At 35.9% G+C, this 18,179-nt stretch overlaps 1 long non-coding RNA gene across 1 annotated transcript; it reads left to right on the forward strand.

The window, feature by feature from the left end:
• Positions 2,724-11,496, forward strand: LOC110392616. Its single transcript, XR_002434512.1, has 3 exons — positions 2,724-2,861; positions 3,336-3,395; positions 10,742-11,496. It is a non-coding gene; the product is annotated as an uncharacterized LOC110392616 (long non-coding RNA).

Below are 18,179 nucleotides of genomic sequence, written 5' to 3' on the forward strand. Positions count from 1 at the left end.
CATGATCAGACCATTTGAGACAGAGCACTTCTTGATAACATTGCAAAAAAGTAGTTTATTTTGCAAGCCAAACCAGAACTTCAATAGTCAGAAGACAGAATAATGTTAGAAAAATGGAGAAATAATTTAAAAAAAGCAAACATGCATGGAAGGAAGGAGCAAGAATGGGAACCCTGTTCTAACAGGAGGTGTTATGTAGGAATTGGCTAAATTTCATCAAATAGTTTACTTTTCCAGTCTAGAAAACTCAGTATGCCTGTTAAGATAGGGAGAGTAAAGCTCAAATACAGATGTGCCCAACCCTGAAGTCATAGGAAGTGGTGTTCCAGATAAAGCAGAATATTTATTGCTACTACAGTGTTCCTTTGGAGACCCACAAATCAACAGTATGTAAGAAGTTACATTCTGATCTCATTAACTCCAATAAAACAAACACCTTCAGAAATATTACTGTAATCTCTTCCAGAAGTATTTCACTTTTTTCCTGTACTGTACAGTATATATGGCATGGACAGTTTATTGCGATTATTTCAGTGCAAACTATTTTGCATATTTTTTTCATCTCAGCATTTGCTCATAGACAATTTTACATAACAGGCTGAACCAGCATGGAGATTGTGAGTTGGTGTTTGTTACTTTTGACAATGTAGCACAGCCTTTTGCACAATCCATCTCTATGAGAAGAATGAACTTTCTAAGTTCATCAACTGTATCAACTGATATGTGGACAAGAGATCAAGTAGTTGACTCCTGGGCAGTTACAGTTCACCAAGCATTGTTCATTTCTTCTGCACACCCATCTAAGTCATCTCCTTGCCTATCACTCCACCATAACATTATAGTTCCTGAGACATTTCTGTAGACAGGCTGCCCTTTTTAGGTGCTGATTTGAGGAAAACAAGATGTGGTAAAACAAACAAACAGAACTCCATTGGAAAGATTGGGGGAAATAAATAGTTCACCTCAAATGGCTTTTGTTATGATAGAATGTCCATACATGGAACTGCCAATCTGGAAGTTCAAAGTGGACAATATACTATATTTTGAATAATCAGGCCAAAGATAATTAAGTCGTGAATAAAGACTATCTAGCAAGAAACAAGACAACAAATGTAATTTCTTCCTCCGTCTCATCTTTCCTGCTCTGCTTTCTGTCTATTAGATGAGGTGACGTATTACTGAAGTTCAGGGCAACCTGTTCCTGCTCTGCTCATAGCTTGCTCATGAGTTGTCTCTGTGTTAGTCACTTTTGTGCATGCTGCACCTTGTCAGGATAATTAAATATTACAAATGTCCATTACAGTATAGGCTGGATGAGAACACTCCCAGCAATAATGCCAGATGTGATCCTCCAGCTCACATTACTGTACTTAATGCACTAACTTTTCAGTGACTGGCACAACTGAATGCATCATTGCTTTCATTCACCATGCTCTATCCAAAAGCCTTGTTTCCTTTGGCCAGATTTGATGCTTTTTCTTCTCTCGTGGATCTAGCTGTTCTGTAGTAAGTTCTTTGTGGTTTCCTTTCTGTCTAACGTCAGGTTAGAGAATGACCAAGACATTAGGGAGTCTGACTTGTTAAGATGGTACAAAACAGAAACAGTTAGTTCAGTAGACAGGAATTTCTTTTTAGTAATTTTAAATGGCTTGGATAGTGATTAGATTTTTGTAGTGTGGTGCAGTTTTGTCCTTCCATTTTAGAAAACCAAAGTAGTTTCAGCAGCTTTTGAGGAACTTTTATATATGCAGTCCATAGGCTGTCAGAAATGTTACAGGTTTCCTCCTCTTTGTTTCAGAATAACTGGCCTGCAGGCTGCATACTCATAGATAAGGGAATCCATAAGAAAAAGCTTCACTTACAACTGCTAGCTGCAATATTTTTGGTTCCAAAAGTGAGGCTGCAGTCTGTATAGCTGAGAGATGAGCTTACATCTAAACTCAATGAACTGTTTCTATTTTTTAGGTCTCTTTCCTTAAATGTTGCTTATCTGAAAAGATCCTCTTTAAGTGCTAAGATAAGAAATAATTGATCAAATACATTACTCAGTACAGTATTGGGCTTCAAAACTTCAAAAGTTCTGAAAAGAAATCAGTGTTTCTAACTCATGCTTTTATGTCGCTAAGAAAAGAATAATTCTGAAATGGAGAATAGCATGGAACAGGATATACTTACATTCTCTTGTTGGAATTCTTGGACATAATCCTGAGAAAAGACACTTTTGGATATCTTGTGCTTTTTATTTCATGATCTGTCTGTCAATATCTGTATTCAATAATCACAGAGATTGCACTCTTCTACTACAATAGTCATCAAGAACTACTTTGTGGAATTGTCTCTGTCTTTTGAAAAGACAATACAAAGTCTTCTGACCAGCTTGTTCTGGTCAGAAGTTCTCTCCTGATGCTAGTAACACTTTTCTAAGACATTTATTTTGAGAAAAGAATGTTGTCATTTATCTGAAACCAGATTGCAATTGCCCTGCAGGCGTCATTTTCCTGTGAGAGAGAATCTCACACCTGCAAACACTTAAAAGGTGATTTACCTAGATTAACCCCAAAGGAGAGCAAAGAAAACTTTGGAGCTCAAAAGCTTTAACTGTGTAAAGCCTTGTGTTGCTGACTATTAACATTAGTGAGTAAGATGGTAAGTAACTGTTGGCCTAAATAAAGACTCTCCCCATGAAAGAGCAAGCTCTGCCCCTTCTGGAGTGCGCACCTCACTCAGTCATTCACTCTTTAAAAGAAACAATTTACAAGTGAGAATAAGCTAGATAAAAACTACTGTAGCTCTTCTGCACTATCTTGGCAGATTTCACCAGGTACCTTCCTCTACCAGTACAGACACAGAGATTTCAAAAGGTAAATCACTTTAAGCTGATGTTTCTTTGCTTGGGGGCTTAAGAGTTCACATGGTCTTCCTTCTCATGTTTACCTGGTCAAGGATTCTCCTTTTCACTGTTTCTGATAAACTACAACTCTACAAAATAAATTCATGTTTGGTGTACATAGTTTCAAGCTCAGGATGGTCCCCATCCTTGTTCCAAGAGCAGGTCTGTGTTTGTTCTAGCTTTATTTATAAGAGCCTGAAGGTTACAGTGTTATTAATGCTTTCTCAGCTAAAACCAGGATATTAAGCTTCCATGCGATTTCTTTAGCATCAGTCTACTTTTGAATTAGTGAGTTCTGATAGGTTATTTTTAAAAATGATTTTTTTCCCCTATATTGTTGTATGAACTCCTTTACCCATGCAGGTGAGCTGCAAAGATCACAAACTAATGTCATGTAAGTAAATGATTTATTCAATTAAGTAATCTGTTTAACTTTTTATTCCAGAAAGGTCTTGCAAAGATAAGAACTCAATGGGAGGCTGCTGAGAGAAGGAGAGATTCCCTGGTGAGATTTATATTTACCTCCTAGGGCAAATAGCAATTTTAAATAACTTAAAGAAGCAAACTGAGATAGTTCATTTAAGCAAATTAGAAGGCCTTTTACATCAGCAACATTTATTTCATGAATCATAGTCCATGTCACAAGCCAGGAGAGTAATGTCTTGCTGTATATTGTTTTCTGTCTCTTTCTTGTCCAGTATTGGCTCGGCAATCCTGTATGTCTGTGTTTCGCTACAACAGAATTCTGGAGACAATAAAATGTGTCTCAAAAAAGTAAAGACATTGTAAAGACGTGAACAGCAAATCCAATTTCTACAAAAATCTAAGCCATATTATTGAATAAAATAAAAGAAAAACATAGCTTGGAATAGCATGGAAGATATAGCAAAATAATTTCCAGTAATACGTACTGGAAATTTTGTGCTTTTAATAGAATGCTTCAGAGTCCAGGACATCAAAAACAAAAACAAAAACCTCCACCAACAAAAAAACCACAAAAAACTGACAGCTTTTGGTTTAGGATATCATGTAAGATTTGAAGGATTTTTGTGCATGTGTTTTAAAACAGTTGTGATTTAATATTCAGCCAACTCTACTGGTGTTCTTGAGGGGTCTATTCAACCTCTCCCCGTTTCTGCCATTTTTAGGTCATTTTCTTCCCTGGAAACTTTCTATAATGTGATTTTTCTCCCTTTCTCTTCTCATCTACCCACTCATCTTCTCCTTCTAAGATTATCACTAGCAATGGTTGGAGATCAGTGTGAAAATAATTGTATTGGAATAAATTTGTCTGATTTTTATTGTGAAGTTAGAGATAGCTTATTTGTCCATTGAAGGTAATGATTAAATGTCTCCTTGTTTTTGTATTGAGGAAACCAAGGCTGAAGTTGAACAATAATGCTGAATTTTTAGCTCTGTGTCCATTTAACTTGTCAGTTTAAAAGCAAGTTCACACAAAATATCAGTTCAGAAATTATTTTTTTACATCTTACTTTAAAAAGTATGAAATTTAAGTTACCACTATAAAGCATTTGCTTTTTTATAATCATGAAGTTTCTTGCTGTTCTATTTTTTTTTTTATATTTTTTTCACAGAAGAAGGTATATAGGAAGTTTTATAAAATCAAGTGCTTTTCTAATTAGTCACCATGTTATCTCATAGCTTACAAGGATCACGCTCATGATAGCAGTAACATAGGAGCGGAAGCATAGGTTTCCCTAGAAGATGGAAGAGAACTCCTAGGAATACCTAAAATGTTTTATGTTTGTAATACTAAGATCACTAATACTCTTTGGAATTTAGAGACCTGCTATTTTATTATGTCATTTTCCATCATAGCCTTCATGCATTTTGCAGAATGCAGGATGTTGTGAACAGATTCAGTCTTCTTGCTGTACTAGGAACTCAGTTTGTTCTGTCAGTGTAAGCACTGATACTCTCTCAACAGAGAAAACAGGTTCAGTAATATGCAGTCTAAAACAATATAAATCTTGACGTCTTTCAGACTGTGAAGGCAGTGTTTGTTCAGTATGTCCACAAGAAATATTTGGAAATATGTCAATGGTTCATGAATATTTAAGAGGAATACAACAAAGCTGTGATTCTAGGAGACTCTGAGACTTGATTTGTCTTAGTACTGGGAAGCCTTGGGGTGTGTTTTTGGGAGGGAGTAATCTGCCTCTGGCAGCTCAGGTCCTATCTGTCAGTTACCAACATGCTTATTGCTGTGACAGCAGAACTCACACTGAGAGGAGCAATTAGTTAATTGGAAAACTTGGACTGATACAGAGTTACCTAAAAATATTGGAAGGTTCAAAGGTAGAAGGGCAGAAATGACTTGCCTGTATGAGTTAAAGCCATATTTATTGTGTAGCTGATAATTGGCCATAATAGTAGAGCTGGCAATTTTCTTCTTTCTCCAGTTCTCATGATGCTGTGAGAGTATATTTGCATTTAAAATTGGTTCTGATATGAAATCCTTTATTTATTATTTTCTGGTTATTTTTTGCAGAATTACTACATTGAAATACTTTCCAGGATGTGCTGTTGGTAGGTGATGAAATATAACCAGGTGGTTACTCTACACAGGCACCCTAGAGGAGCCATCTCATACAGATCTTTCATTTCTTGGCATTTGGGGACAGATTTGGAGTATGTAAGATGGCTGTGACAGGAGTATGCACTGTTCACATTGCATGTAAGATGTCCTCACAGATACCTCTGTGAGCAAGTTTTCTTCAAGTTTTCTAGCTTTGCTATGCCAACTGGGGTACAGCCATGCTCCACTGCGTGCTCAAAGAGCTGGATGATATTTGTGGTTGAGAAAGATGGCTTTGAATTGTTCTCAGGGAGAGTCAACAATAAAAAGCAGATGCAACAGGCAACTGGAGTGCAGGCATGTTGTCAATGTTTGACGGGCATTCGGCCTAGTTCCGTGACAAATGGGACAGGGGACCCACGGACCCACGCCCCGGGAAAAGGGAAAAAAGGGTAAGGAGATGGGCCTGAGAGTGAAAACAGCGGCAACAACCTGAGGAGAAACAAAATAATTTACTAAATAAGATATCAGAATGCAAAACAACACACTATAATACAACATAATTACAATTTAAGCTGATAAATCCAATACAGAGAGAAAGAATGTCCAAAGTCAAGGTAGGCCTTACTCTACTACCAACGATAAGACAGCTGAGGAGAGAGGTGCTGCTGGGGCGAGGTCTCGTGATCTGCAAGTTTTTATCTTTTCCCTCTGGCCGGAAATGGTAACAGAGGAGCAAATTACCCTGGGGAATGTAGTAGTCCTTCTCTTCTGAGAACCAGGTACATTCACTACATGATGTTATGATGTGGAATACCAATAACCAAAAATCATAAAACCATGACACATGTCTACAGAGAACACTGTTGTCTGTATTTATGCTCCAGCTACTTAATACATTGCATTTTATTAATGAAGTAGTCAGTATTATACATTACCAGAGTTTGTTGGCTCACATTGAGACTATTTTTAAAAATCCAAGACACAAATTTATATGTTTAATGTTACTTTGTGATTCCTTGCTGCCAATTGCCCTTGTGCCTTCGTCACTGTTTTACATCTCTTTACATACTGTTAGAAAGATCTAGCCTCAAAGAGAATAGAGAAAAGTACATAGACTATTTGGTGGCACAATAAATTTCCTCAGGAAACTCTGAAGCTTTGTTTTTAGTTTGTTTGGCCAGAGTGGCTCATGTTTCCACAGTCTGAGGGATCCACTTCTCCTGCGCAGTAAAGACAATAAAGATTAAGATCATATTTTCAGATTAGGTCTCTAGAAATAGGAGGAAGGGAAAGAAGGAAGGAAACCTTAAAATCTACTGACAGCCCCTAATTCAGTAATCACATTTCAGATTTATAGCCAAACTTTTTTTAGACATATCTATATATTTCTGTCACTTTCTGTCCATTTTTATTTTATAGCTGTCTTACACTGCTTATCAAGATTATGATTGTGATGTTATTTCTTTACTACTTTGTAGCCTAACCTTTGAAGTCAATGGAGCTTTCAAGAATTAAACAATAAATTTTACTATAACAATCTCATTTAATTCCTCCATAAAACTGATGTTTCCTGGTGCTTGTTCACTGACGTGTATTCTAAATACGGCATCCATAAATTTTAAAATTTAGTCCCATGTGATCCATACAAGACAACAATAAAAGCCTATATAGCAAGGAGTAATGGGAGAGGATTCACTGTATCAGTAGTAACACATAATCTAATTCCATACCACAAATAAAAAAGTATCATTCAAAATTGTCTTGAAACACATCATTTCCCCAAATTACATTTGCAGTATGACTGATTGCTAAATTACTTCTTTAGCTGTTACTTAAGGACCACACTGTTACTGGAAGAACACGCACATGGAGGGAATGCTAATGCAGAATAAGACCTCTGTCAGCAGACACGAGTTACAGAACTGTGTGTGAAGCAGTAAACATTTATTTATCCTCACAGATCAAGTAGGGAGAGATGGTCATGTCTCCCTCGGCTGACAGTGCACACAGTCCTGCCATAGAGATTATAATTAATGGTTGCCGTAGCCTAGTGCAGAAGGAGGAGAAAAAGAGGAGTTTTTGTGAACCAACCTTTCTATGCTATGGACTTTTGCCAACTTTCCTCAGATACAAAACAGCCTAGGGTTAAGTTTCATTCTGTTATAGTCTGTTGATCTCCTCTGGCTTCCAGGTGTCTGCTTCTAGCAAAAATAATGACAAAGCACAAATTGTGATTAACACTAATGATGTGATAGCAGGCACTGTGGCAGTGTAAAATATGTTGGTTTGCTTCAGATTTTTAATTTAGACTTAGTCCTGATCTGGTTCCACCTGAGCCATTCAGGCAGTGACCCTTACCAGCTTCATGGGATTTACGTGAGGCTTTCCCTTTTCTCTTGTTCATCTCTGTTGAATATTGCACTCTGTATGGTTAGATTGCTTGTTTGTACAATCTGTGTTGAAAATAATGATGTCTTAAAAAGAAAGATATGGAAAGAAAGAAGCTCATAACCTTTTTGTTAATAAGTGGAAGATGAAGCATTAAAATAAAAAATACAGAGAAAAGAGGAAACAGAAGAAACTTCGATAACTGATTATTTTTCTATCCTCTATCTTCATTCTTCAGCCATACTAGACTTGTTATTTGTATGGATGACAGATATATATTTTGGCAGGGAATAGTTATTCGTTAATCATTTTAAATCTAGCAAGAATTTCTAGATACAAAAGGCTGAGTAGCAAGTCTAAATTTCAATAGGAGAATTTATGTGCATTCTTTCAGCAACTGCTTTTTTATTTTGCATATATTTTCTAGATGTTCCACATTTTTACATTTTAAACCTGTAAAATATTTTATCATTTCAAGTAACAATAGATGAATCACAGTAAGGGGAAAAAAATAAGTACAAGAAGACGGCAAACATATCTTTACCACTGAATCTTCTCTTGTGTAGATGTAACTGCCTGCATGATATCATTGTACAAAATTACAGTGAAAGTGAGAATAAGGGGAGAAGTTTATAGCCCCACTAAAAAAAAAGTAAGCTTAAGGATTTAGAGAGTTAAATCAGCTAAAAGAAGCACACCTCAGAATAAGTTTTACAACAATTTTCATTGCAATTTATGCTAGGTGCCCAAATATAGCACTGAGAGCTGCAAGAATGAGTAAGTGAACTGACAGATGGATATGAAAAATCAGAAAAGTAGTTTAAATTTCAGATTTTAAATAATTTAAGCATGACAAACACGGCACAGGTATGCATTATTTATTTAGTTCATTTAGTTTAGTTTTTATTATTAAAAAAAAAAAAAAGCCAGGAGGTATTGGAAATCTCATTTAATGCAGAGTACAAGAAAATCAAGTTGGCATCTGATGACACAGTAGAAACAAATCCAGAGCTGCAAGAAAACAAACTTTCAGTTTGCAGGATTAGGGCCTAATTTTGAAAATTGTTGTCCTAGTTTAAGAAAGTTTTAGAAAATTGTGCTATTAAAGTGACAGACTCAATTTTAACAGTCATTATTTCAAGATACTGAATGTAATATGTTTAGAAGAATCTAAAGATGAAGGAGATTACAAGAAGAACTGACTTATACCTTTATTTAAAATAAAAAGAAAACAATGTGAATACTCATTCAAGCCTGAAAATATCCAGTTAAGTCTCATGTTATTCCTCTAATGTACTTCTTTTCTATTGCAATGAAAGTGCTTAATTCAGGCAGGGATAAGAAGTCATTGTATTATCTACTTCAAGATAAGATGGAATTTCAAGATAGGTTTTTAATTTAAAAACATTAACAAAATTCTGAAAGAAGATATCTAAGTGTTCCACTCACAATGCTATGAAAGTACAGAAAATTGTTATGCTTCAGCTGTGATTCACTGCCAATTATTACTATTCATTGAATATCAGAACACGCAAAGAAAATTTTGGTAGGCTCACAACTATTGCAGGTGAATTATCTTTCAGACATATTGACTTGCAGAAAAAGGGCAAACATCTATTTTACTCATTACTTGGGTGTACCTCTCCAGACAGAAGATATTCACTCTGGCTTTATAAAAAGGAAAAGAATAACATTGTATTCTTTTGTCCTTTATACTTTTCTTTTGGAATTCTTCATATTTCTGACAGGATACATGGTTAGCTTGATTCAATATCACCATTCATCAGTGGGTCTAAGTCTCTTGGGGGTCCTTTTTTATTTAATAGTTCTAAATGAACCTTTGTGTTGAACTTTGCAGTTTGAAGCTCAATGCACAGTAAAACACTCTGGGCGTAAAAATAGTCCCTAAGATAATTTTAAAATTAGCATCTTCACAAAGATGCGAGATCCTTCAAGCTTCTTGAGTCCAAATGGATCTTAAAAATTTATTCTTCTTCTTCCTTTTCCTCCCTAATATCCTTTCCTCCTCTCTCTCTTTCCTTTCCATCCTTTTCCCTTCTTTTCTATCCTCTCCTGTCCTGTAAGAGCTGGAAGTAAATCTCCAATCTGTTTTTCCTGTCTTTCAGAATATGGGGCACTTCCTATAGTTTTGTCAGTTGCTTAAAATCTGACTTTTTTCTTAATCTCACTGATTCTCTTCTTGGACAATTTAATCTCTCTCTTTTTTTCCCCTTGCAGATTTAATGATGGTACTTAGTCATTTTCTTTCAGCTTTCTCTAGGGCTTTTCTGCTTCTTTCTTTTTCACTACTTAGTGTATATACACTCACAAATTCTTCCATTTTAATGGCTATACATAGACATTCATTCTGTTATACCTAAAAACAATCTGGTCTTAATAAAATCTAAATATTCTGGATTCATAATGCTGTCTGTGAATCTGTCACAAGCTGATGCCTCTCATTCTGTGTCTACCATTGTCCTGAGCATTCACCAGTCACAAGGATTTTTTGTTTTCCTAGAAACTCAGTGATTCTCAAAGCCAGTTTTTGGAAGGCTTTCTGATTTCACTGCAGCCATCTCCACTAATATACACGGAGTTTCCACTCCTAATAATCATTCTTGCTCTAACCACCCTGTTATTTTCTCCTGTGTCTTTCCAAAACTGTTTATTTGGGTTGTTTAAAGGAAATTCCATATTTTCTCCTGGTAAAATAAGGACAACTTTTTGTTGTGCAATTTCTGTGGGGACAATTTGATGTTATCTCTCATAGTGATCTCTAAGTGTGTTTAGCTCTGAATTCTTAAACAACTTTAATAGTAGAGGAACCTTCATATGTAGGAGTACGAAAGTATGAAGGAGCATACTATTTTATTTGGCTTCACAGATGACCCTCATACTAAAACTATACTTTTCTCTAGGAGTCATGCAGAAGAACTTTGATGATAATGCCTTGGAGGATGAAGCTCCAGTTTTGTTCTACAGAATATTAATATTTTCTGTAATAAAAATCAAACTGCTGGGAACCAAGTACTTCACAATCTACTCTCATCTATGAGTGCTACTCTTCACATGTCAATTACTGCACTAAATATCTGCTCTTGTCGATAGAGTATGTCTTTGTATGTTTGAAAGTTTTCATAAGACAACCTTTTCTATGGCTAGAAACTACATACAAGAAGAACAAAAATCAAATCTCTGGCTTTACCTGTAGCATATGTGTTATATTATGTCCCTTTCCTGTCATGTTTTTTAGATAAGTAATATCTCACAAGAATCAAAGTAGATGTTCATTAGTGGTTAAAAATTGGACAAATGTGATTATTTATGGGCTATTCAGACATAATGAACTACTGTACATAAGCCAAGACATGAACTTCTGGAGATTTTGCATATTAAGTTACAGTGGAAATGTTGGGAATATCAGAGATTAAGAGATGAGCTCTAAATATGACAATTTGTCAAAGTTCTTCTCTCATACTATGAATGAGCCTCAGACTAGTGACAAACAAAATCAGAAGGAAGTGCAGAATAGAATAGAGGATTATTTTTTTATTTTTTTTTAATGTGAATAAAAATTGCATTGTTTATTAAAATAATGTGAGTTAGCGGTAATGTTTTCTGACAAACAAATGAACAGTCTCCTTCTACCAAAATGAATACATATGCTTACAAATATATATGCTATGCAGGAAATGAGATTTGTTTGTTCTTGAACTAAATACTTTGCCAAACTATCATCTTTTTGGCAGTATCTTCATTTCACATTTTGGTTGCCAGAGGGGCGATGAAATGGCAATGACTAGCTGCAACTATTCAGTGAGAGAACAAGATTACTAGCTTCCTGCCTTTTGAAGATTAAATAAACAAAAAATCTTCACTTCTTTGTTGACCTAGTTAAACATTATATAGAAGGAATGACTGACAACTATTTTGTATATGTTTCATTTTTTTCCTCTTTCCCCCTCCACTGCAATTTTGCCCTTAAAGGGTTTCTTAAATATCTGGAGGTTAATCCAACTGTTTGTAACCATAGCAATTCATGGATGTAATAACTCCTACAATAAAAACTGAAGAAAGATGCAAGAAATATCTTGAACGTGAAAGTGAATCCCTGAAGAAAACAGATGGTGGTTAAATATCTTCTGGTAAATTATTTTTAAAGAGCTGATAGAATTAGCAGTAAAAATATGGCCACCAAAATCTTTTTAACTCATGCAGACAGAATTTACACTGCAATAATTCAGCCCATGTCTTTCAGTGGTGTCCATTTTCTGTAACCCAGATTTGAAGCACAAAATTTGATTATTTTGCTTTTAAAACACTCAGCGGAGATGGAGAATGATATATTGTTGTTAAGGGCAATCTAATAAAATTTCAGAAAGCCCCACATATTGTGATTGCCATTAAAAGACCAGCTAAGCAGGATATATCTTGGAAGCAAGGATATGTTGGGTAAACATTGGCTCTCCCAGGTAATTAATTAACATGACTAATTTTCAGCAGTAACAAAGGGAAAATATGGATCCTTCAGAACGAAGATTAAAAAAGTAATAAAAGAATATAGGCCCATCAGGTTTTAAATCCTGTATAGATTTCAGAGTAGGACATAGTTTATAATAGATCTTATTTACTTGTCAACTGGTAGATTAAATTTTCAGTGATTTTAAGACTGATCTCTTTGATGTGCTACAAATCTTTACAAGACATGGTATTTAGACATGTCACTCTTGTCATACCACAGAAGAAACAGCTTGTATTAAAGAGTTCAGCAGGAGACAAAAAAAAAAAAAAATAAGACAGATATAGGTCCACAGGGAAAATAAAGACAACAAAGAAATCCAAATACATGTATGATACAAGTATGAAGAAATCTGTCGAGAAAACAAAAAATCCCTGTTGATGGGAGTCCTCTCGCCAAACTTTATCCATGAGAAAATTCGGCATCTGTTAGATAATGAACATATGAAATAGAAAATTATTATCCTTTCCATGATGTGCCACCAAAGTTAGAAAATACAAAACAGCTTTGGCCAGTACAAGTGATGAAGGAGAGCAAGAAAAACTGGCAAGGTCTTACTTATTATTTATTTATATTCCAGTTTTCAATTCAATTCCAGTTGTACCTAATAGTCTTTGAAAAGCCTGAATAGCCTCTTTTTACATACTTCATAAGGGAGTGTGCCTGCTCCAAAGAATTCACCACATAGGCAAAGCTACTGAAGGATAGGAGGCTGAGGTAATGCCACAAGTTGTGACACATCTGTAGAGAATTTGAAAATAGAATTCCAGCCACCTTGCCAGTCCAATTAATTTTCTAGGGACCCTTCACGCAGGAGTGTTTATACTTAGGGATTGTATCCAGCGAACCAGGAGATCTTAAAAAAACCACAGTTGTCAGTTTCAGATATTTATTTTCTTTGATATCATAACGTACTAATGTAGATGATTAGATCATTACTGTTCACCTGTGGCTACATGACCATGAAATAACATCTTGTGGTGGGATGGGATTATACCTTATAATACAGCTTATAATACTTACAGAAAAGTCAACCAAATCCTCTTAAGAATAGAAAAGCAACAGCTGAAATTTGTATTCCTCATCTGTGTTTAAACGTTTGGAATATTTACAGAACATTGTTAAATGTGGAAACTTCAGTTACAAGCTTCCATGAATTTAAAAACCTCTCTTTTGTCATTAAAAAAGCTTTTCTATACAGAAATGCCCTTTATTTGCCATTCAAAGAATAGTGTAAAATGTTATTTGTTAGATTTCATTAAAATGTCACCGATATAATGAAAGACGAAATCTTGCACATATTAACATGTTTATTCCTGCATCAAGGATTGAAGTGAACTATGAATAGGTATCATTACAGCATTTCCTGCCGCAAAGGTAGTACTCTTGTTCCCACCAGGACACTGTATATGTCTCATGGTAAATGCCTACCCTGAGATATCCCAGTCATATGATAATCAAAAATATCAAGTAAAATAATCAGTGACTATTCCCAATTAACTGATAGACACCAGCTATATTCACATACTTTTTAATGTTTTTTTTATTATTATTTTTACATAATTTTCATATAGGGAAAGAAAACACTGCAATATAAAAGCATAAAATCATCATAATGTATACACACTGCTCCTTTTCTGTCTTGTAAGATAACTGACTCACAGTATGATGGCAAACTTTGATTTAGTATAACTTGTTCTTTAGCAAAGACTTCACAGATCCAAAAAATATTTATTTAAATTCACATCCTGAAGCTCTGCTGGTGCGTTTTATGTTGATAAGTAACAAACAAAAAAAACTTTAGAATACCAAAAGGCACAAGTAGAATTTGATAGGTATTCAGGGTTTTTAATTACTGACTGTGCTATGAATGTAGGTTGCTCTGAAAGTAATGCCACCAATTAATTTATATGGAAAGTTCAACATATACAAAAAGCACAAAACCAGTATTTTAGTAGAGCAAATTCTCAGTCACAAAAGACTGTTTTTCAACATAGTCACCACTAGTAGCTATGCATTTTCACCAGTGATGAACAAGGGCTTGCATGCCATGCTTCTAAAAATCAACATGACCATTCAGAATATGGCTTGTCTGTCACAATGCTGTCACCACTGCTGAAACACACCACTCACTGCCTCACTGCATTGACATCCAGTGGTTGGTCTCCATAAATCTTCAGCAAGCACTGATGAATGTCAGCGGGTGCCATTTTTTTCCACATGGATGAATTCAGTTCCACACCTGTGCTTCCACATCAGACACCATTTTGTCAGACTGCCCCTCTGCTGCCATCCATCACATGGCAAGAAAATGTAATGGAATATTGGTGGGAAGGTTCAACCTCTACTGCCATACCACTGACATCTGCTGCTGACATGTGGGACCACATAATAGGAGGCATTACTTTTGGATCAGCCTTTGTATGTTGCAAAGCATATCAGAACCATACACCCTGAGCTGCATTTGCAATGGCATTTGCCCAAGAAATGTGCCAAAAGATAACTGTTTTAACTCATTGAGCACTTTTCATTAAGTTTTTTCATGGCTCTTTACTATTGATGTCCTTTGAATTCTGTAAAATAAGAGAAGTCTGAGGAGTCAACATGAATTGTTAGCCAAAGTGTGAAATATCTTTGGATAAGGTTAAGACTGGGCTTAATGGATCCACGCTGTTTCAGCATTTAATATTTTCTGAAGTATTGATAACATATTGTTAAAATTAATTGTTATTTTAGATTTTAAGACTACAGACTTCAAAAGGCTGGATTGCCTGAGGACTAAGAAAAAAATCTCTTTGATTTGTAAATGAATGTTCGTATGCTGAAAAGACTCTACTCTCTTTATCCAGGTAATAAAAGAGGAAACTCAGACTGGGTTTTACTCTGCTGACTTTAAAGTTAATGATTCTGATTTGTGTTTCAAATGACATTAAATGCAAATATCAGTTCTTTGATGGGATATTGCAATTGTTAACTTTTGTCCTGCATGATGTCATTTAATCAGTAACCTGATTCAGCAAGTGTGTAATGAGGTCAATTGTCACCTCTAAGAAAATTAAAGGAATCCAATAAAAATAATATTTTTAATTGAAGTAAAGAGGAAAAATAAAAAGAAGATAACCTTCAACATTTTGCTAGTGTAATTACCCTTCTGACAATTATGGAATTGGAGATAGAAGCATGAAAGTTTCCTTCTTTCAGTATATTGATAAAAAGCTGCTCATTTCATGTCTTTTTTTTTTTTTTCCAATGTCTTCATGCAGTCATAACATTTTTAATCATGAGGATGTACTTATAAAGCAGCGCAGCTTTGCATGACACTTCCCTGTGATAAAAATAATAAAAAATATATATTTTTGCCTTCTCAAATAGTTCAGCCTGAAAAGTAAAACATTATTTAATCGCTTTGCCTCTAAAAGTGGTTAATATTCTGGAATTTTTCTCTTTATTTTATTATAAAAATAAACATTATCTTGTGATTATAATAGTAATGGAAATGATTGCTGAATATAAGGTCAAGAGTTCATATAAAAGAAGATAATAAAAGTATCGTACTAATAAGTCAATAAGTCAATGGTTCTAAAATTTTCAATTCAATATGTCTGGTAATACTTGAATGCTAAGATGATGCATCCCATACATCATTTGTTATTGTAATCATTTTTACTGCATTGCTTTGTGCATAAAAAGCTGTGATTCTGACATTTTTTTTCCATGAAAATTAAACCCACAAATCTTTTGAAATCCATGGGACAAAAATGATACTGTTTGGCTTTTACTTTCCATTCTCAAATAATTTTGTCAGTATGCATTTTAGATCAGTTCTGCTAACAGTTCCTGTCTTTAAAATATTATCTTTTTCTTCCTTTGTTTTTTAAAAGATAGAAAGATTCTACTGAAATGCAGTATAGGAGCACAACACTTGCCTTTAACTGTCTAGTTAAGTGCTTGAGTCAGACGTTAGGATGGTTTAAACTCATGAGGAAAGAAGCCTGCAAAATGCTACTGCTAGTACTGATAACTGCAAAACAGGGACACACATTAGGGTATAATTTATTTTTAATCTTCAATATTACACATGCAAAAGGGAATTTTCCTTCAAAAAGAAAAGAAGATAAGCATGACAAAATTGTTACAGTGACATTGCAAACAAACAGCAGGTATAATGAGCAAAAAGAGAAGCAAAAGTTTCCCAAAGGATTAAATTAGAATCAAAAGAGTGTCATTTCCTTTTGAAGCAGTTGTTTGCCTCCATAAATTTTATGAGTTTTCAGTAGTGTTGGTACAGTATATGTCAATGTCCTCAGACAAAACTATATACTTATATCCAGTATAGAAATATGTGAGAACATCCATGCTTTTGAAATGATTTCTATCACCTTTGCTCATCCCTGATATATCCCTCTCCATCATATGTGGAAATTCATGGCTGTCAAGCAAAGTCCCTGGTGACTGGAAAAAGGGAAGCATCACTCCCATTTTCAAGAGAGGGAGAAGGGAAGATCTGTGCAACTACAGTCTGGTGGCCATCACCTCTGAGCCTGGGAAGAGTAGGGAAGAGGAGTAGATTCTCATGGAACCTATGCTGAGGCACATGCAAGACGGGAAGTGATCTGAGACAGCCAGCACAGCTTCACCAAGAGCAGATCATGCCTGACCCATCTGGCCTTCTACGATGGAATGATGGCTTCAGAACACAAAGGAAAGTAACTGATGTAATCTACCTGGATTTCTGCAAGGATTTGACATAGTCCCACACCACATTCTTGTCTCTAAATTGGAAAGATATGGATTTGAAGGGCGGACTATTCAGTGGCTAAGGAATTGGTTGGGCTGCAGCTAGAGGGTTGTTGTGACTCTGTGTTCAGCTGGAAGCAGTGCTCCCCAGAGGTCTGTCTATTCAACATCTTTATCTGTGATACAGACACTGGGATCGAGTGTACCCTCGGGAAGTTTGCAGATTACACTTAGTAGAGTTGTGCAGTTGGTGTAACAGAAAAAAGGGACTTTATCCAGAGGAACCTGAACAGGGTTTAAAATTGGGCCCACATGAACCTAATGAGATTCAACAAGGCCAAATACAAGGTGCTGCACTTGGGTTGGGGCAATCCCACATATGTTTACAGACTGAGAAAAGGACTTATTGAAAGCAGCCCTGTGAAGGACTTGGAGGTTCCAGTGGATTAAAAACTGAACATGAGCCAGCAGTGTGCTCTTGCAGCCCAGAAGGTCAACAGTATCCTGGGCTGCATCAAATGAGGGGTGGCCAGCAGGGCAAGGTAGGTGATTATCCCCCTCTGCTCAGCCCTGGTGAGGCTCCACCTGGAGTACTGTGTCCAGGCCTGGGGCCCTCAGCACAACAAAGATGTGGAGTTACTGGAATAGGTCCAGAGGAGGGCCACGAGGATGATCAGAGGGCTGCAGCACCTCTTCTATGAAGAAAGATTGAGGGAGCTGAGCTTGGAGAAGAGAAGGCTTCCAGGGCCCGAGGGGAGCTTATAAATAGGAGGGAGACTAACTTTTTACATGGTCTAATAGTGAGAATGATAAGGGGGAATGGCTTTAAACTAAAAGAAGGGAGATTTATGTTAGATGTTAGGAAAAAACTCTTTACTCAGGGAGTGATGAGGCTCTGGAAGAGGTTGCCCAGAGAATTTGTGGGTGGAGGCACTCAAGGACAGGTTGGGTGTGGCCCTCAGCAGCCTAATCTGGTGGGAACTCTGTCAACAGCAGAGGATTGGAACTAGGTAATCTTTAGCGTTCCTTCCAACCTAAGATATTCTTTAGTTCCATGATCATATGATGATGCTAGTATAGTTGTTGTGTAAGATTTTTAC

The sequence above is a fragment of the Numida meleagris genome, chromosome 1, assembly GCF_002078875.1.
Source record: "Numida meleagris isolate 19003 breed g44 Domestic line chromosome 1, NumMel1.0, whole genome shotgun sequence".
NCBI lineage: Eukaryota > Metazoa > Chordata > Aves > Galliformes > Numididae > Numida > Numida meleagris.